An 18,727-nucleotide genomic window follows, 5' to 3' on the forward strand; every position below is an offset into this window, starting at 1 on the left:
AAAGCATTATGGTGATTCTTTCAAAAGTTTACAACTGAACACTAAACTTCATACAGTTTTGAAACTTTACTATGCAGAAAAAAATGCTGCTTTCACACTTTATTTTTAGTAGTTTAATACAGTACTGTACTGTTTCATTTTTTTTTCTTTTTCTGATTGCATACTTCAGGTTCCAAATGAAGCGTGTGGTTGACTGGTCAGTTCGTAACTCTGGTGTTCGTAACTCTGAGATTCTATTGTACGGTCAGACAATGAGAGACATTTAATAGGAAGGAGTAGAAACATGACAAGATGGCATTGGAAATATCTGCAGGTGAGCCAAGGGGAATGGAATGGTCCAAAGTGTCCACAGTTATGGATTGGTTGAAGGTACAAGGTGGAATGAAATTTCTGACAATGGCAGCTGTGAATGCAGCAAGATTTGAGAGACTGGATGAAATGATAGAAAAAGGAAAAAAGAAGGTGGCTCTCGTAAAAGACTGGATGATCTGAGGAAGATCTTGGGGGACTAAAAACAAGGGGGGAATAAAGTGGAATTAGAATAGGATGGGGGGAAATTAGTAGGAAGAGACATTTGAGGTGGCAATATTATTGGGTAAAATGTAATTTAGATTGAGAAAAGTGAGTTCCTTTTATTTGGCAGCAGAAAGGAGAGGACAGCTAAAAGCAGTGGTGAGGAGGGTTTAGTCTTTTAAAGGGAGCAAGCATTATCAGCACTTTGGAAAAGCAGAAGTGGAAACTGGACTTTGCAACTCCATCAAATAAAATGGCATTGGTATACCTGAGAATTGTTAGAATTTGACACCCACGGCTTCCCATAATATGTAGATAATTCCAGCTCTTAACATTTCATCCACTTTGATCCTCTAACTTTTCTCCTTTAAATCTGAGGTTTAATAAGGCAGTTGGGCAATAGGATTTATATTAGCAGTGTCAGTGTGGCATTTGATTAAGCAAATCTTTCTAGGCTTATTATTTAAAATGCTGGATTCTCATTGCTAGGGCTTAATTCCTGTCTTTCTAATTTTATTACAATTGTAGATTCAACTTGCATTTTAATTGTCAGTAGTTTTTCAGAGTCCTTATTCTGTTCTGGATTGTTAGAAAACCAGAGATGCTTATGTCTGTCTTAGACTTTTTATTTCTACAGATATGCACTTTATGGTTGGAGGCCTGGTTTGGTTTTGTGTGTGTGTGTGTGTGTGTATTTTTCCTAAGTAAAACTAAGTTTTACTTTCAGACGGTCCTCCCATGGAACTGGGTGGAGCTATAATGAAACTACATTACTATATCGGTAGTTCTGTACTTTTGTTCTTGTGGACTGGCTTGGCTGTCCCAATAAGACTATCTATTGATTTTTAGCTTTAAGATAAACCATTTTTTTTCCTTTTAAAAAACTATCAGATATGTTTGCATGGGTAAACATATTAATGCCAGTGTGATGGCTAGGTTTGCCAACTTTGTAATTGCATAAAACCAAAAACCTCTTCCCCGCCCCTTCCCTGAGGCCTCGCCCCTTCTGAGGCACTGCCTCTACTTGCTCCATCCCCCTCCCTCAGTGGCTTGCTCTTCCTCACCCCCACTCACGTTCACTGGGCAGGGCGTTGAGGTGTGGGAATGGTCTTGGCTTCAAAATTATAGCTCACGTGAACACATGCTACTGGCTAAATTAATTCTGTACCTGCATAAAGAGTAAGGACATTGGCAGAAATTAAAATTTAAAATGTAAAAATACATTTTATAAATCAAGATTCAAACATAGTCCTATTTAGTGGGAAAATATTTTTATTTTGTTGCTGTGTATATTTCACAATATTCAAACCCCTTGAAATACAGATGTATGCTGAAATGAAAATATCCAACCTTTTTATTTCAGTAGGAGCCAATAAATGTTCTCTTTAAAGTTCTAGTCTTGATAAAAAGACAATGCTGAGTTCTTCTTACCAGAAACTGAAAGAAATCTGCTATTATATTTGATTTCTCCTTGACCTCAACAGAAATCACAATATTCTATATGATAGAATGTAATACATAAAACTATTAAAAACAAGAAGAACATAAACCCAACATTATCAGTGTATTAAAGTTGTAGTTTAAACATACAAAACCCAGGAATCTCTTAGTGAAGGGGATTACTACAAGCACCTTAACTCTGACCTTGCATGCATTATGCTTGGTGCACTCAGATTTTAAGGCCAGAAGGAACAATAATAATCTTCTATTATTGGATATTATGTTTCTTATTTAATGCTTACATTGTACTACTGGTGGCTGATTATTTTCATGAGTTAATTTTTAAATATATAATGGTCACTATGCCTTATTGTAAAATAGCAATAATTGTCTGCTGCTATATGAGGTCACTGCATTTCATTTATTCATTTACAGTGTAAGTCTTGACACAGCAGCGACTGCTTTAAACACCAATTCATCTTAACCTGCTCCAAACTGGTTTATGCAACGCAGTGGTACAAACACCAGCAGCTGCTGGTGTCCCCATCTACACTAATGCTTCTAGCATGGTAACTAGTGGACTACCGCACCAATGTCAGCAATGATGGAAGTTTTCTTTAGAATAAAAAAAGACTAATGCAATTGGGGGGAAGGGGAAGAGAGAGGCCATCTTTTGAAAATCTGATTAGGTGTGGCAGCAGGAGACAATTTGCTTGTGACAATATTTTGTTCCATTGACTGCTGTCTTTGTTTCTTACACTTATCACATCTTGTCAGTGAAACTGCATGTCACCAAATGTTCTGTTACTACAGAGTGTTCTGGTCTAGAAATGTACTTAAGCATGTGAGCAGTCTCGTTGAGGTTAGTAGACTTACATGCTTAAATTAAGCATATAATTAAGGATTTTGTAGAGCCTGCTTGCAGAAAGAAATGTGAGGCATCTGTGGAAAATAAATTGAGATGAAGCTGAGATGCACACAAACTCTTTTTGGGGGGTCAAATCAGGAGATGTTCATCTTGGGACATTGTCTACAATGGATTTATTTCTAATAAGTGATACATTTTATCTGATACATGATGTTGTATGATTCATTATTACTAATATATGATAGTCTGTTTCACATAGAAAACAGCTATTGAATTAAATTCTGCCCTAGTTAACTCCCACTGACTTTAATCTGAGTTACACATATATAACTGAGAAAAGAATTCGGCGTATAGTGTTTTAAAAGTACTACATACTGAGCTTTCAAGAATAAATTTTCTGAATTTTATTTAGGGGCCAGAAGTTCAGCCATCTGTTTCCTAATCCATTCCACATAAGTAAGTGATAATAATGTTAATATGTGAGTTGATGCTCCACAATGGCCTACACTGCTAACACATAAATGCAAAGGCTAAACTGAGACCTTTATTTTTGCAGCTATTACAGACCATTACTGAAGCAGAAACTCATGTTCTGTTAATGTTATTGCTCTCTCAAATTGAAAATGAACTGTGACTTTCTCAAGGCTTTTAAAGTAGTCTGTGTTTGAGTTCTTTTTTGTTGTGGAGAAAACTCAAAATGGCACCTATATTTGGGCACATGTTGGAAATACTATAAATGCACAGAATTAATAGATTTTTTTAAGGTCAGAAGGGGCCACTGGGATCAACTAATCTGACCACTCAGAGCATATACTTTCACCTAGTGGAATTTTATCTGTGCATTTAAGCTCCAGTTCAACCTTAGGTTATTGGGCTATCTTTCAGAGAGACATCCTGACATAAAACCTCCAAGTCATGGAGATTTTACCATGTTCTTTGGTGACCTGTGCCAGTGGGCAATTAGCTTCACTGTTAACTATTTTCATTTTATTTCCAGTTTAATATTTGCTTTCTTCAGCTATAGCCATCATATCTTGTTATGTACTTGTCTTGCTATGTTAGTCTTCTAATACAAGGTATTATATTATCTGAAATATTTGCTTACGGCAATGATCAACATGTAACTATTAGTTTACAAAAAACTGAGTGATAAGAATGAGCATAAATCTATCTTGCAGCAATACAGCACATTCAAATGTAAGTTCTATACCAACGGATATAAAATACCAGGTAATAAGTAAGGTCAGCAATGACATTTTCAATTTTTTACAGTCATTGTTATAATGGACACCAGATTGGCTGGTTTAATACCATCCATATTAGATTCAGAGAAATTCATAAATGGTGATTAGACAGTAAAAGGTTGGTTATTTTTGTCATGTTTCAGAATTTTACACTTCTTTCTAACGAGATTATATATTTTGTTAGGGGGAAAACTGACTCTGGGTGCAAATGGATTTGCCAAGCCTGCAGTAGTAGAATGGTGAACAGCTGTAGGTAGGAACCAAACAAAATAATCTACTTTTTTTTTAATAGCAGATTCTTAACTTATTTTAGAGCAATGGATAGACACAATGGCCTATTACTTTTTGCATTTGCATTAACATCTCCCTAACTTTTTTGGGGGGTTGCGGGTGGGGGAGGGGCAGAGGAGACAGTCACGCCAATATGGAATTACCCCTTATCAAAACATAGAGTACAAAACTACCCATTGCCAAAAGGCTTTGTGAAAGAGACCATGCGAAGAATGAAGATGATTGGTAGAAATCAATGCTTTGGAAGTAGTTCTGCAAACTACCCCCATTGCCCCCACCAGCTCCTATTGGTGATGGTTGTATGATAGGGTAATAATTTAAGCTCAGTTATTTTCATATATATTGTTACTCTTTTTTTTTTTGGTGTTCAGTTTATACTAGTGAAATAGTGAGAGCTGCAGCAGCTGCTTTAGTTAAGGTTGCTTCATTATTTCCACTCAAACCCCTTGTTTTAGCCACTCGGTGTACTGTATATCTACACTGCAATGTAATCAGACTCAGTCTTGAGCCCAAACTTCCCTTCCATCTACACAAACATCTCTCAGACTCTGGCTTGGACCCCTAGGGCTATGTGGGAGTGGATAGTTCAAGTCCAAATCAAGCCAGGATCCAGGGTAGGACCCTATTGCTTTGCATTGTAAACACAACCTACCCATGGTTTGGGTCTTGGGAGTCCACCAAAAGTGCCCCACAGTCCTCTCTATCTCAAGAATCATCAGCTGATTCCAGGGAAAGGGAAACAACCTTTCTTGGTACAGTGCAGCAGCACAGTGAGACAAAATTTAACCTTTCCATTCACTTTTGACCACTGAGCTGTAAACATACCATCAAACAGTCTTCTGTGTTTGCAATGGAGACTGAACAGAAGAAGTATTTTCCAAAGTGTGCTGCTCCATGGGTCACAGGTGCACAGCCAGGTTTTGGTAAATTTCTGGTGCAAGGCCAGCAAAACAGTGGACTTTAGTAAGAGTACCAGTAATTATCACATTTACCTGCAAAGAAGCTAGTAGCATTGCAAATTTACCTGACCAGTGCAGGGAGCAGATTAAGCATCAGAAGGCTGTGTATGGGAAAACCAGAATAGCACTTCAGGCAACTTGCTTACATCATGACCATTTTATGAGCAGTTAGCCAACTTTCTGGGCACTGCACTGAGCACAGAGCACACAGTAGTGTATGATGATCTGGTCAGCTGGAATAGCCCCCTTTTAGCCCCAGAATCCAGCATGGGGACTGATGGGAACCAGCAGTAGGCACCAAGTGAAGTCAGCCAAGTGACTTTGTAGCTGACAATGATCTCCGAGGAGGCTATCCCTCAGGAGCAGCAGCAGCCCATCCTGGGGCTGTACTCAGAGGAGCTTTTTGTTGCCTTACCTGTGGAACAGCCTTCCACAGAGCTTGCCGCAGATACAAAAGGGACAGAAGTTACACTGGAGCCTGGTGAGTTTCTGGCTCCATTTTAATGTTTGCTAATATAAGAATGTGAGGAATTTCCTTTCTGTGAATCAGTGTAAAAGTTATAAGAAGTCCCAGATAGCAGTGTGTATCTGTCGATAGTGGATTGTATGCCAGCCTCTTGGCTCTTTCCCTTTCCATCCTTCCCCTCCCCCACCACATGTGGTTCAAAATAGTGACCGGGAAATACAAATACTGTAGTAAAAATATCTTGAAAGTAAAGTTATACTGGAGAGATGCAGATTTTTTGCTAAGGCATCGCTGTTCGTTGGAAAATAATAACCTTACATTGGCATGCCTGCAAGTGCGCTGCTCTGTAACCACTCAACAATGTGATGAACTGCAGGTTATCAGTAAACTATTTAGTGGGGGGGAGGACATGTGTTCCATTTATAAATCTAGTCCTTGTTAGTTAAAGGTAGTCCATGAAGTGCACAAATGACAACATTATTTGTCCTAAATTCAACTAGGGGGTTGAAGTTTTGTTCAGAAATGTGCTGGGGAGGGGAGAGAGAATGGCTGTGGACTTCTATGCATCTCCATGCAGCCATAACAGGCTAAGCCATGTGGAAGCTAACACAGCATCCTATGATTCCCTTCTGAATTCCGATCCATTCCTGTGTGCCAATAGCTGCAAATTGTTCCTGAATCAGCAACTCCCGACAGGTAATCATGTTTGAGGAAAGGGCTTATTTTCCAGGGCCATCTTGGTAGCTGACCAGCCTACTCCTCTCATAGATATGCTGCTGTTCAGTCACTATACATTTGAATACTTTGGTTGCATATACTGCTGGTTTCCCACCCGCAGCATGAAATAGCATCTTCCTTTGCCAACCGGGCACCACAAGAACTGTTATGTCCTCCAAAATGTGGAATGCCTGAAATGATAGACAAATCTTTTGCAGCATAGCCACTAGCAGCCTCCCCGTAAACCCAAGTAGTTCTGCAACTTTTAGGGGGCGGGGAAGCAGCTTTTAATTTTTAAATGACCATTCTCCACAATTCTTTCACGGTGATTAACAACAGGCTGCATCCAGAGAGCTTCTGTGATCTGAAGAATCCCTCTCACAGTATATTGAAGTTCAGTTTAGAAAAGCAATATTTTATGTTCTTAAAATTCCACAGGATTTTTTCTGTGTTCCTGCACTGAGCTATTTGAGGAAATAACCCTCTGTGTCTTTTCCTGTTCCAGGCCCCTCAACCTCTACAGGCTGCAGAACCTCTGCAGCTCACTCACCCTTCAGCAGAAGCCTGGGCCAGTGTTTCCATGATGAACTTACGGTTGAAAATCTGGACCGGGGCAACAAGCAGGTCAAGCACCAGAAACAGAGGGACTTAAGGCTAGAAGAAGGGCATGGTGAGAGGCAAGAAGAAATGCTGAGGCTGGCTGTAGAGCTTGAGGGCAGGGTTTCATCATGGGAGGAGGCACATGCTTCGCTGTTCCTGGAACAGGAATGCAGCGAAGGGAGGAGGACAGATCTTAGCAGAAAGAACGGTTTGCATGGTGGATATCACTAATGGCCACAAGAGCACCTGCTGCATTACCCATACCACTCCATGTGTCCCCTCTGCAGTACCCTGTGCTGAAGTCCAAAAACAGCTTGTAAAACTCCTTTTGTGGGTGTCTCATGCAATCGTGCCCTGGGAGCTACTGGGCATGGCAACTTTGCCCCATGCAGTCCTTTATATTGACCCCCTCACGTCCTGTGGCTACATCTGTGCCACTCCCCTGGCTCCAAATTCATGGCAAATGGGGAAAGAAGGGAAAGAAGAATGGGGATTCAGGGGACATGCAATAGTAGGGGATTTCTATTTGTACATGATTTCACTGTTTGGACTAGTTTATACACTTTGGTGTTTGTTGTTTGTTTGTTTTCTTTAAGGTTCTGTTGTTACTGCTGTTCTGGTGTGGTAATGGCAGCTGTCCTCCATGGCAAGGGGTTAATATTGTACTTTTAAAATGAATGCTTATTAATCAGTACTTTTATTTTATCAAGAAAGTTTATTGGTATCCTCCAGGTCCATTACGCCTCAAAACCCTGACAAGGCAAAAATCAGACAAGGCAAAACCAGTGTCCTTTTAATAGCACCAGCCTGGCCAAAACAAGTCTGGTTCCCATATCTAGCTTGCCTTTCATCCTACACATCATTTAATCTAACACTGATAGCCAGCCTACTGACCCCAGACTCAGGGAAGGTTCTTCATTCTAAACTCACTGCACTGCCATTGGCTCTCAGGGATAAAAATGGACTGCTCAAAGTGCAGGAAGTAGTACTGAACAGCAGAAAGTAATCTACTAGAAAATAAACCATGCCTATAGAAGTGGAAGAGATTGCACCACAGGTGCACAAAGCAGGGCTTCTCCCCTCTCAACTCTCCTCTATCATATAACTTGGACTACCTTTTTGCCTTAAATAACTTGGATCTGTCTCTGAGTTCCATTAAAGTGCACTTAGCTACTATTTCTGCTTCCCCCAGGAAGGATTTTTGGTATTTGCTCACCCTACTACCTATACACTTATTAAGGTCTTTCCCAGATGTCAGAGAACACACCGCTGCATGAGATCTAAACTCTGTCTTCAAGTCCCTCGTGAAACCTCTCTTTGAGCCATTAGCCAAATGTTTCCTGCTACATTTGTCAATGAAACATGCCTTTTTAGTGGCAATCATTTCCACTAGGAGAACAGCAAGGTTGGGGTCTTAATGACTGGTCTCTCCCACCTCCCCCTCATACTGTGTTCTACTGGGAAAAGGTATCTCTTAGACCACTAAAGATCCCACTTTTAATAAAGTAGGGGTAGTCAGTTATTTTTTTGTCAAGGTCCAAATTTCTTGGTCAAGGTACAATCAAGTTCCAGACTCAAGAGAAACATTTTCACACTGCAATAAAAATAATTATAATAAGTAAGTAAAAAGGTTTTATGGTCCATTCCAAAGCATCTGGCAGTCTGGATTTGGTCCTCAGTCTGCCTATTGAGTACTTCTGAACTAAAGTAACCTCAGGTTTGCATATCAATCAGGACATTTAAGGCTTTTTTTTTTTAAACCCTAAACCTCACCAGTCCAGGGAGAAATTCTCTCTTCACACTTTAGATGCTAGAGCTTTGGCTCTAGAAAGAACCCAAACCTCTTAGAGCAGTGGTGGGCAACCTGCGGCCCACACACGGCCCATCAGGGTAATTCACTGGCCGGCCATGAGACAGTTTATTTACATTGACCGTCCGCAGGCATGGCCTCCCACAGTTCGCAGTCAGTGGGAGCTGCGGGAAGCAGCAGCCAGCATGTCCCTGCAGGTTACCCATCACTACCTTAGAGCTTCCTCCAGATGGTTTGTTTCTTTATTTCTTTTCAGACAGAGTTGAAGGGACCCCTATCTCAACCCAAAGATTTTCCAAATGGGTCTCTGGCTGTATTCTATCTTGTTATGAGATTGCTAATTGCATGTCCCCTTGTAGAGTTATACCCCGTTTTACCAGATCACCGTTTACATTGAGAGCACTGTTAAAGAATATTCCAATTGCAGAAATCTATACAGCTGCCACTGGGCTTCAGTTTATATCTTTTAGGGGCACTATGTTCTAGTTCATACCTCCAAAGCAGATGTTGCCTTTGAACCTGTCATTTTTCATCAGTCTTATACTGAGCTTATAAGCACCCACCTCCTGTAGGAAGTACTGCTTGTGAATTACCTGAAGTGGAGCACCCATAGGGACATTACTTGAAGGAGTGGTTACTTACCTTGTACAGGTTTCAGAGTAGCAGCCGTGTTACTCTGTATTCGCAAAAAGAAAAGGAGTACTAGTGGCACCTTACAGACTAACCAATTTATTTGAGCATAAGCTTTTGTGAGCTACAGCTCACTTCATCGGAGGCATTGAGTGGAAAATACAGTGAGGAGATTTATAGACACATAGAACATGAAAAAATGGGTGTTATCATACATATTGTAAGGAGAGTGATCACTTAAGATGAGCTATTACCAGCAGGAGAGCGGGGGGGGCGGGGCAGGTAGAAAATCTTTGGTAGTGATAATCAAGGTGGGCCATTGCCAGCTGTTAACAGGAACCTCTGAGGAGCAGTGGGAGTTGGGGGGGGGGATAAACATGGGGAAATAGTTTTACTTTGTGTAATGACACATCCACCCAGAATTTTTCACAAGAGGATGTTAACCATTTGGCAAATATTTCTCTGTTTTATCTTTCAGTATAACAGCCTTTTGTGGTTACATGACAGTTTTCTGGACAATGAAAACCTGCCTTCCGTTTTCACCACGGGTGAGAAAAATAACCATACTTCTAAATAAGGCAGCAAAAGCAGGACAAAACCCCACCTCTTTTGCTTTTGCCTTGGTTTTATAGGTACTGAAATTACAACTTTTCCATCACATCAAAGTCAAGTTATATTGGAAATTAGAGCTGTGCAAGTAAAGATATCCAACAATAATTTTTACAGTATTTAGAACTGAAAAATTTGTGGTAACCAGCTTTGGCAAAAAACGTCTGTTCTCTATCAGAGTTGCCCACCATCCAGCATACACTGAGAACACATCTTGTTAGTGGCTTTGTTACAGACTGTAACAGACAAATCCAATGTCACTGAAAGGTTTATGTTTGGAAGTAAACATATTTTTCAGGTTCTACTGTCGATATAATAAATTAAATTCAACAAACCTCTAAGAAGCTCTCGGAGGGTTGCCCATTTTCACAAACTCAGCAAAATTATATCAAACCAACTGGTAGATTTCGACAGATACATTATAGGAAAAAGTAATTTTCTGTTATAGAAAAAAATCTTTCCTCAACATTTGTAGATGACTCAACACTTCACTGAAAATAAAACTGGTGCAGTGACCCTGCATTTTTAACATCTTACTGTGCAATGTTTAAGCAATCTTTCAATACAACTATGTGTAATGGGGAAATAAAAACACCTCCAATTCCTTGAAAATGTGCATTTGCTCTGGGAGATGAAATTGGTTTGTTAGAATATTGAACAGCAGTTTCAGCTGAGCTGGGCAGATCGCAGAGATATAAAAATGCAAGGTACATTAATCTTGAAAATTATTTAGTAGCCATTGTGTAAGAAGGCACAAACATTGTTGATCTTTTAAATTGTTCTTTTAGTAAATTTCTCTAAATATATGCACTGTCAATATATTACAATGGTTATCCAATATGATTAGATAATGAATAACTTTTTGCAGTTATGAGTGGCACCTGCGGAATCACAAATCATTTGAAAAACATTAACTCTTACAACACCGCTGAGCTATGTTCAGTATTCACATTTTACAGTCAGGTAAATTGAGTCTCGAGGAGGTTAACTGATTTGTCTGAAAGTACATAAGAGATAAGAATACAGCTCAGTAGTCCTGATGTGTTCAACTGTACTAATCACTTGACAATACTACTTGATTGTACACTTGTTTAATATGAGTATCCAGCATCCAAAGTCAGTTGGCCTATAGACAGGCTTAGCAGACCTTTTAAAAAATAATGTTAACGGAAAATCAATATCTATTTTTAAGCATTTTCCCTTTTTTTTTCAATTTAATTTTTCAATGTTTTGGGGAACTATGATGATCAGACAATTATTCAATGACAGTAGATACTGAGATTCAAAAAGGTAAAGATTTGTAGCTGTTAAAACATAAATTGTCAACATTGTCTATCAAAATATACAAAGTAAATACCTGTAAATCAAATGCTATTTAAGTTCTCAAGCAGCATTTTTCTTATTTGCCTATTTGTAAATTCTGTCATTATTGATGGAAATATATTTTTCATCACTTTGTGTGTTGTGAAATCAATGTTTAACAACATTTATAGATAAAAATCTAATCCTTCCAAGCCTACCTCTAGATTAAGGCCTACATTTTCAAGCATGCACTTCTGCATGTGCTCAGTCTGCATGCATTCATTAGTCAATGCGTGTGCTAGTCAGGATTGTGTACACCTTGATTTATGCACATATGTCAGGTGAAGGATGCATGGACCTTTTGATATACTCACTTTTGAAAATATGGGTTTAAATCCCCTTAATTCCAGATATTCAAAGACTAAAATGGATAAGTGACCATATGTTTCTGAATCTTCCTTTTTTCAGTATTTTGTCCCAGTTTTTGCAAACCCCAGTAGACTAGACACAATGAAGAGCCACCAGTCACCTGACCTAGTGAAAGCAACAGCAGATGGAACACGTTACACATGAAGGCCACCAATTTAGGCATGTTACCAGTTCTTCTTGTTGTTTTTATATTATTTATTGTATTTGTATTACCATAGTGCGTAGGAGCTCTACCCATGGACCAGGATCCCACTGTGCTAGGTGCTGCACAAACAGAACAAAAGACTGCCCCTGTCCCAAAAACTTTACAGGAAACAACAAATGGATACAGGTGGATGAGAAAGTACAAATAAACAATGAGAAAACCTTAGGTAGCATGATAGACAGTGGTCTCAGTACCAAGCTAAGGGGAGGGAAAAGGTCACCTTGTATTTTGTCTTTGATATCTTCCAAGAAAAGACAAAAGTGATATCCTGTGCACAGAGAGAAGTGGAGTCAGGAGGAGGGAAGATTTTGAGGAGTGAGCCAAAGGCAGTGAAAAGGCAGCTGGGATTGAGTATGTGGGATTCAGTTAAATTGGAAAATTAGAATTGTGCAGTGATTAATCCAACAACTCTTGTGCACGAGTCCATTTTCCATGATTCAAAGAGTTGCTTTGTCTCTGGCAAGTAACAAGACTTACAGGTCCTGAGCAATACCATCATCTACAGGGGGATACTGATCTAGTCTGGGCTGACCTCTGTGCCATTTGTATCTTCCCCTGTGCCAAACTGGAGCAAGAACTAGAGAAGGGGTACAGGAGCCTGTTTCTGGAAAGAGAATGTGTGACAGAGAATTTGGTGGGAAGGGGGGTAGTAAGCAGGGGAGATGAGAACCAAGGAGGGAAGAGGAAAGACAGGGTAGGTGAAGGGGTAAGATGAGAAAGAGATGGACCAGACAGAGGAGAAAGACAGCTCCTTGTCCCTCCTGCCTCTGTTTTTTCACTTTGCAAATCTCATCACCCAAAATGTAGTTGGTATCAGGCTCCCATTATGTTGTATGGTTGGTTTAAAAAAGGAACAACAAGTGCATAATAGTTAAGTTAATTGGAGACTGCTAGTTGTGTGGAAAAAAATCAGTGGCAATAGCTGTTTTTTTCTATCATATTATAGGAAGAAAATAGTGCTGTGTTAATAAACACATGAACAACTTTCACTGGTATCGCTACAGTTTCAAAATATGTTGACATCTTGTACACTCCTCTACAGTTTGGAACGACATGCTTCCCAGATGACTTTGAATTACCCCAGAGTCTTCTGATGGTGGAAAAAAAGCTAAACGTTGTCAATAATCTTTCCAGAGAGCTTCAAAGGTAAGAACCAATGACCTGTCCAAATGATTATGAACAGATATGCAGGACATGTGAGGAAACTATCTGCAGACTTTTTTTAAACAAAAGTCTAAGGGTCATTCACACTCTCTGCCACTAGTAAATATTCAAAATCAAGATTACCAAATTAACTGTATCTGTTGTTTTATTTGAATGTACACATTGGCATCTAGGTAGCAAAAAATATTAGGGTTTCTTTTTGTTTTTGAAACAACCGCTTGCCTACTGAAGTGTCAGAGATAGGTGAGCAGGCAGCATTTTTGTGAGAAGAGGAAAACAGGGTGAAATGCCACCCACGCTCTCTCTTCCAGAGGAAATGTTAAAACCCTTTACCAACAGCAGCAAAAAGACTTGGGGCTAAGTCCTAATTCTGCTCAAATAAATGGGAACTGGCCATTGATTTCAGTCCATCTGTTTTTGTTTTTATAATCTTTTTCTAGAGCAAAATGTCTCCTGTTTGTGGTGTAATGAAGCACTTTGTGTCAAGATGTCAAATGGTTTCATGACAAGAAAACAGTACTGCTATTAATGTCAAGGAATAATGTAAAAATGATATAAAAATCTATTAGAATGCTTTGAGGGGGTCAACACGCCTGCATGTGGACCAAGCGGATCCAGTGGACATAGTGTACTTAGATTTTCAGAAAGCCTTTGACAAGGTCCCTCACCAAAGGCTCTTATGCAAAGTAAGCTGCCATGGGATAAGAGGGAATGTGCTCTCACGATTAAAGATAGGAAACAAAGGGTAGGTATAAATGGTCAGTTTTCAGAATGGAGAGAGGTAAATAGTGGTGTCCCCCAGGGGTCAGTTCTGGGACCAGTCCTATTCAACATATTCATAAATGATCTGGAAAAAGGGGTAAACAGTGAGGTGGCAAAATTTGCAGATGATACAAAATTACTAAAGATAGTTAAGACCCAAGAAGACTGTGAAGAGCTACAAAACTGGGTGAATGAGCAACAAAATGGCAGATGAAATTTGATGTTGATAAATGCAAAGCAATGCACATTGGAAAGCATAATCTCAACTATATATAGAAAACAGACGTTGGCAAACTACAGGACTGTCCTGCCCGGCCCCTGAGCTCCTGGCCTGCGAGGCTAGCCCCCGGCCCTCCCCCACTGTCCCTCCTTCCCTGCAGCCACACTGCCATGCCGGCAGCACTCTGGGCAGCAGAGCTGCCTGCTCATGCAGGGCAGCACGGCAGCATGTCTGGCTCCGGCCAGTGTGGCAGCCAGACATGCTGCTCTGAGCAGCATGATAAGGGGGCCAGGGAGTTGGATAAGGGGCAGGAGGTCCTGGGGGGCAGTCAGGGGACAGGGAGCAGGAGGTGGTTGGATGGGGCGGAGGTTCTGGGGTGGACAGGGGAAAGGGGGGGTTAGAGAGGGGGTGGGGTCCTGGGAGGGGGTGGTCAGGGGACAAGGAGCAGGGGGGGGTTGGATGGGTGGGGAGTTCTGAGGGGGGCAGTCGGGGGGGGGAGTGGGAGGGGGCAGATAGGGGGCGGATGGGGGCAGGGGCCAGGCCATTTGGGGAGGCACAGCCTTCCCTACCCTGCCCTCCATACAGTTTCACACCCCGATGTGGCCCTGAGGCCAAAAAGTTTGCCCAACCCTGTGTTAGGTAATATTAACATGGGGTTACTGCCACCATTTGTACTGATACGGTTTCTCTCTTTTAATACAATATATAATAAGATACATGCTCTGAACCAGTTTGTGGAGTAATTTGTTATATGTTCAATAAGCCTAATTACTTCAGCAGTTTATATCACATGAGCTTATAGTGGAAATGAAAATGATCAGCTGTTGTTAATTCTTCTCTATGTTTCCACACTTTTTGAAAATAAGACCTTGAAACAAAATGGCCTCTTTCATACCATGAGGGTTTGAGGGCTTGCAGGATGATGCTTCTAAACAGCCAATGGAGAAGTGCTGGAGGCCAAATTTCTGATTTCAATACCCTCTGGTTGGCCTGGTGTTTTCAGGCCCTACCGATTGAGACTGATTGACAGAGGGAAGCTTGGACAGCCCTCAGAAGGGGTCATGGAAGCTGAGTCCTCCCTGGAATAAAAAACAAACACACATGGTGCATGCTCCAAGGGGTGGGGTCTCCAAAGACATTGAGAGGTGTGATTTCTGGACCCATCTCACTGCTGATTGGTCAAGGGGAGAGGAGGCACTACTGCCAGAGGGCCCAGCTGCGCCCCCCAGTGCATGCCCCGGGGCAGGACCTGTGTCACACCCTTAACACTAGACAAGGGTTGGCATTAAGAGGGGAGAGAACAGAATTTGACAGGTGGTGTGAAAAATTTTGACAACTAATGTGATCCTAAACTACTCATCAGCTCAAGAATGACAACCTCTGTTTAAAGGTGAATCTCTGGTGGCATAGAGCTGTGCTAGATTATATACTTCCTACTGTCAAGGTAGTAGTGGGAAGGGGGCATAACTGAGATATCTCTATATTGTGTCAGTTATTGACTGTTTTTGGTTCCGTGTGGTCATTACAGCCTAGCGAAAGTTGGAACAGCCCTTAAAAGGCTTTAACACAGTGTGATAGGGGGATGGAAATGCACAGAGAGAAACTTGGAGGAGGTTACTGCAAAGGTGAGCATTCAATCCTCTTTGCATGGCAACCCCCGATTTGCACTTTATGGAGATTAAACCAGATATTCAGCAAAGGCTAGAATATCTGGGCCTGTTCTTGTGCAATACTTGGCTCTCCTGCCTGCAACAGCACCATTCTTCAGATAGTTGATTAACTTGTATGTGGATCCCTGATCATTCATTTCACTATGTAGGCTCTAAGCCTAGACTAGTGCCTGGAGTTTAGCTCCATTTTTTCTTCGTTAGCTAGATGGATGATTCCTTTCCCTAAGGAAATCTTCCTCTCGCATACTAACTTCTTGGGCCATGCCTGGGAGATAGGACTTGGATCTATATGCAAAACTCTAAATGAATTTCTTGTTTGTTTGTTTTAAGAAATTTTGACCACGTGTAGCCACATTCATCTTTAACATAACTCCACTGAAATCAAGTAGGAAAGTATTTGTCCCATTGCATATAGTATTTTCCATTCCTAATTTTGACATAAATATATTAACTGTGCATTTATTATTATATTTTTAAATATTCTACCAAATAAATAGGATTTATAACATTCCAAAGTAACATTGTTTTTGGAATCCCTGCATTTCCAGACAATTTCTCTGTAAACTTCCAAATAAGTGTTTCATATATTGGTTGCTTAATTATTCAATTAATATTATATATCAAAATAGAAAACATCAGTGTTTGCTTTTAATATACTGCATATATGATCCTTCCAGAAAGGCTCTTGAAATACACTTTTTGCCTGATGGAAGTATCTCCTCTGAATGGTTTCAATTTATTAAAAATAGAAGATGATATTAAAATGCTAAAGGTAAATAGTAGTTACTTGTATACTTTGATTCCCCAGGTTATCCTGGATCCTTTCTTACAGGTTTAATGTGTGACTTGCCCACTAAGGACAAGACAGGCAGGCAATCACAAACACACACTGTGAGTTGTCACGTCTCTAAGAGGAAAGTACAAACAGTACAGTGTGTGTGTTCTTCTCCTCAGCACTCCACCAATATCAGTCCACGCTGGCCTTGTTTTAGAGCCAGAAACTAATTGTAGCATATAATAAGTGACCCTGACCCAAAGTCTTTGACTTTTTTTTTCCTTCTCATTCAGTGAAATGGCAACGGTAGCCCAAAGAACAATAACTGCAATGGAAACAAAAATGATTTGCAACGCTATCCACTAAACGTATGTGCACATACTTTCTTGCAGACACATGCTCATGATAGAGAGCGTATCTGCTCACAAATTCCATTCTCCAAGAGAATTATGTTCTTCACCGTGAAAGCGGTCAGTGCTATGTAGAAACAGTGTTGAGGCTGCTGTATGTATCACATTAATTTTAATTGCTACATGTTGATCATAACCTTAAATGAGAACAGAGATGCAGTCTCTCAGATTTCTGTAGCTTTCACTGGCATAGCAAATACCTACAGTAAGATAATAAATGTCAGTTAATATGACCGAAAGAGAAGAGAATGCTTTGGGGCACACCTAACCCATCTGTGACCTATCGTAGGTGTCTTCAGATATCCTGGCTGGCTGACCAGTAACTTGGGAGTTTGAGACTAGTAATTACAGGATTGTTATTCTAGCAAATGTCATCGTTATTAGATAATTTTCCAAGTGTCTCTGCCATATGGGATTTAGAGCCCTAGTGCTTAAACTGATTCTCATGAAGTAGTGGCAATAATTAAGGTTAGAAACGGCAAGCCATTGGGTTGAAAAGTTGGATCACTCACCCACAATAAATATGCTTAAGTATGTTTGGTGCTTAGTTATTGATTTACTTATCCATTGCCTGTGAGTGCGAGAGTGATTTGTGCAGAATTGCTCAGATTAGAAAAGTTCCATTTTAAATTCAGTATATGATTTAGATGAAGACATTCACTAAATTTAGTTAACCTGTCACTGTCATACCCCTCATATTTTAAAAAAGCTGTCTACTGTAATGCAATCTGATTATTCCCCCTCCCCCTGGTGAATACCAATCCAGCAAAAGTTTTGAAGCAGATGCTTTATGATGGGTCTATAGAGGTGAATTCAAACATTGAAGAGATCTGTTTATACTAAAGGTAAGTGGATAATGAAATAACCTTTTTAAAATTAGTTTGCAGCTAATTTTGTGAAGTCCTCATCAAAGACAGGAATTTTCAAGGCCTCCTTCTATCTTTAAATCAAAGCTAAATGAAAACTTCAGAGAGATGTATGACTAAAGCTTAGATCAATACATTTTAAATCATTAAAATATACTAGGTAGATTGATATAATTAGGCACAGTTTAATTTTGCATCTTATCACGATTCACTCATCCTTCCCTTTCATCACATTACATCATATTCCAAGATGAGAGAGGATATTTTGTTTAAAAGGATGTAGAAGAATGTTACCATAGTAATGAGCACACAACAAACCAAGCAAGGAATTATACTGTGCATTATATGGATTCTCAGGATATTGTAGGGCATATCTGTATAATGGATATGACATATGTGCCTGGGTTTAATATTCCTGTCACATGACAGAGGTAAATGTGCAATGGTTACTCTGTTGGAACACCTGTCCTTTGTTAATAAAGCTAATAATGTTATGTCTATGTCCCATTGACTCAGACATGCTCTTTCTTAGAGTCTGGAATAGTCATTTTAAAATTCAAAACAGAAGGTTTAGGATATTTTAGTTTTCAAAAGACAGAGTAAAATACAGCCACATTTTGAAAATTTAACAGCTAATCTAAAAATGAGGCAAATTCTCATTGTTTCCTAGGAAATACTGATTTTTAATCAGCATGACCCAGAAAGGGTGACCTATTGTGAAAAGCAGCATACCAATAGGGTAGATTACACAGGTCACCACAGTACTTCTTTCCAGAT

The sequence above is a fragment of the Lepidochelys kempii genome, chromosome 2 (assembly GCF_965140285.1).
Source record: "Lepidochelys kempii isolate rLepKem1 chromosome 2, rLepKem1.hap1, whole genome shotgun sequence".
NCBI lineage: Eukaryota > Metazoa > Chordata > Testudines > Cheloniidae > Lepidochelys > Lepidochelys kempii.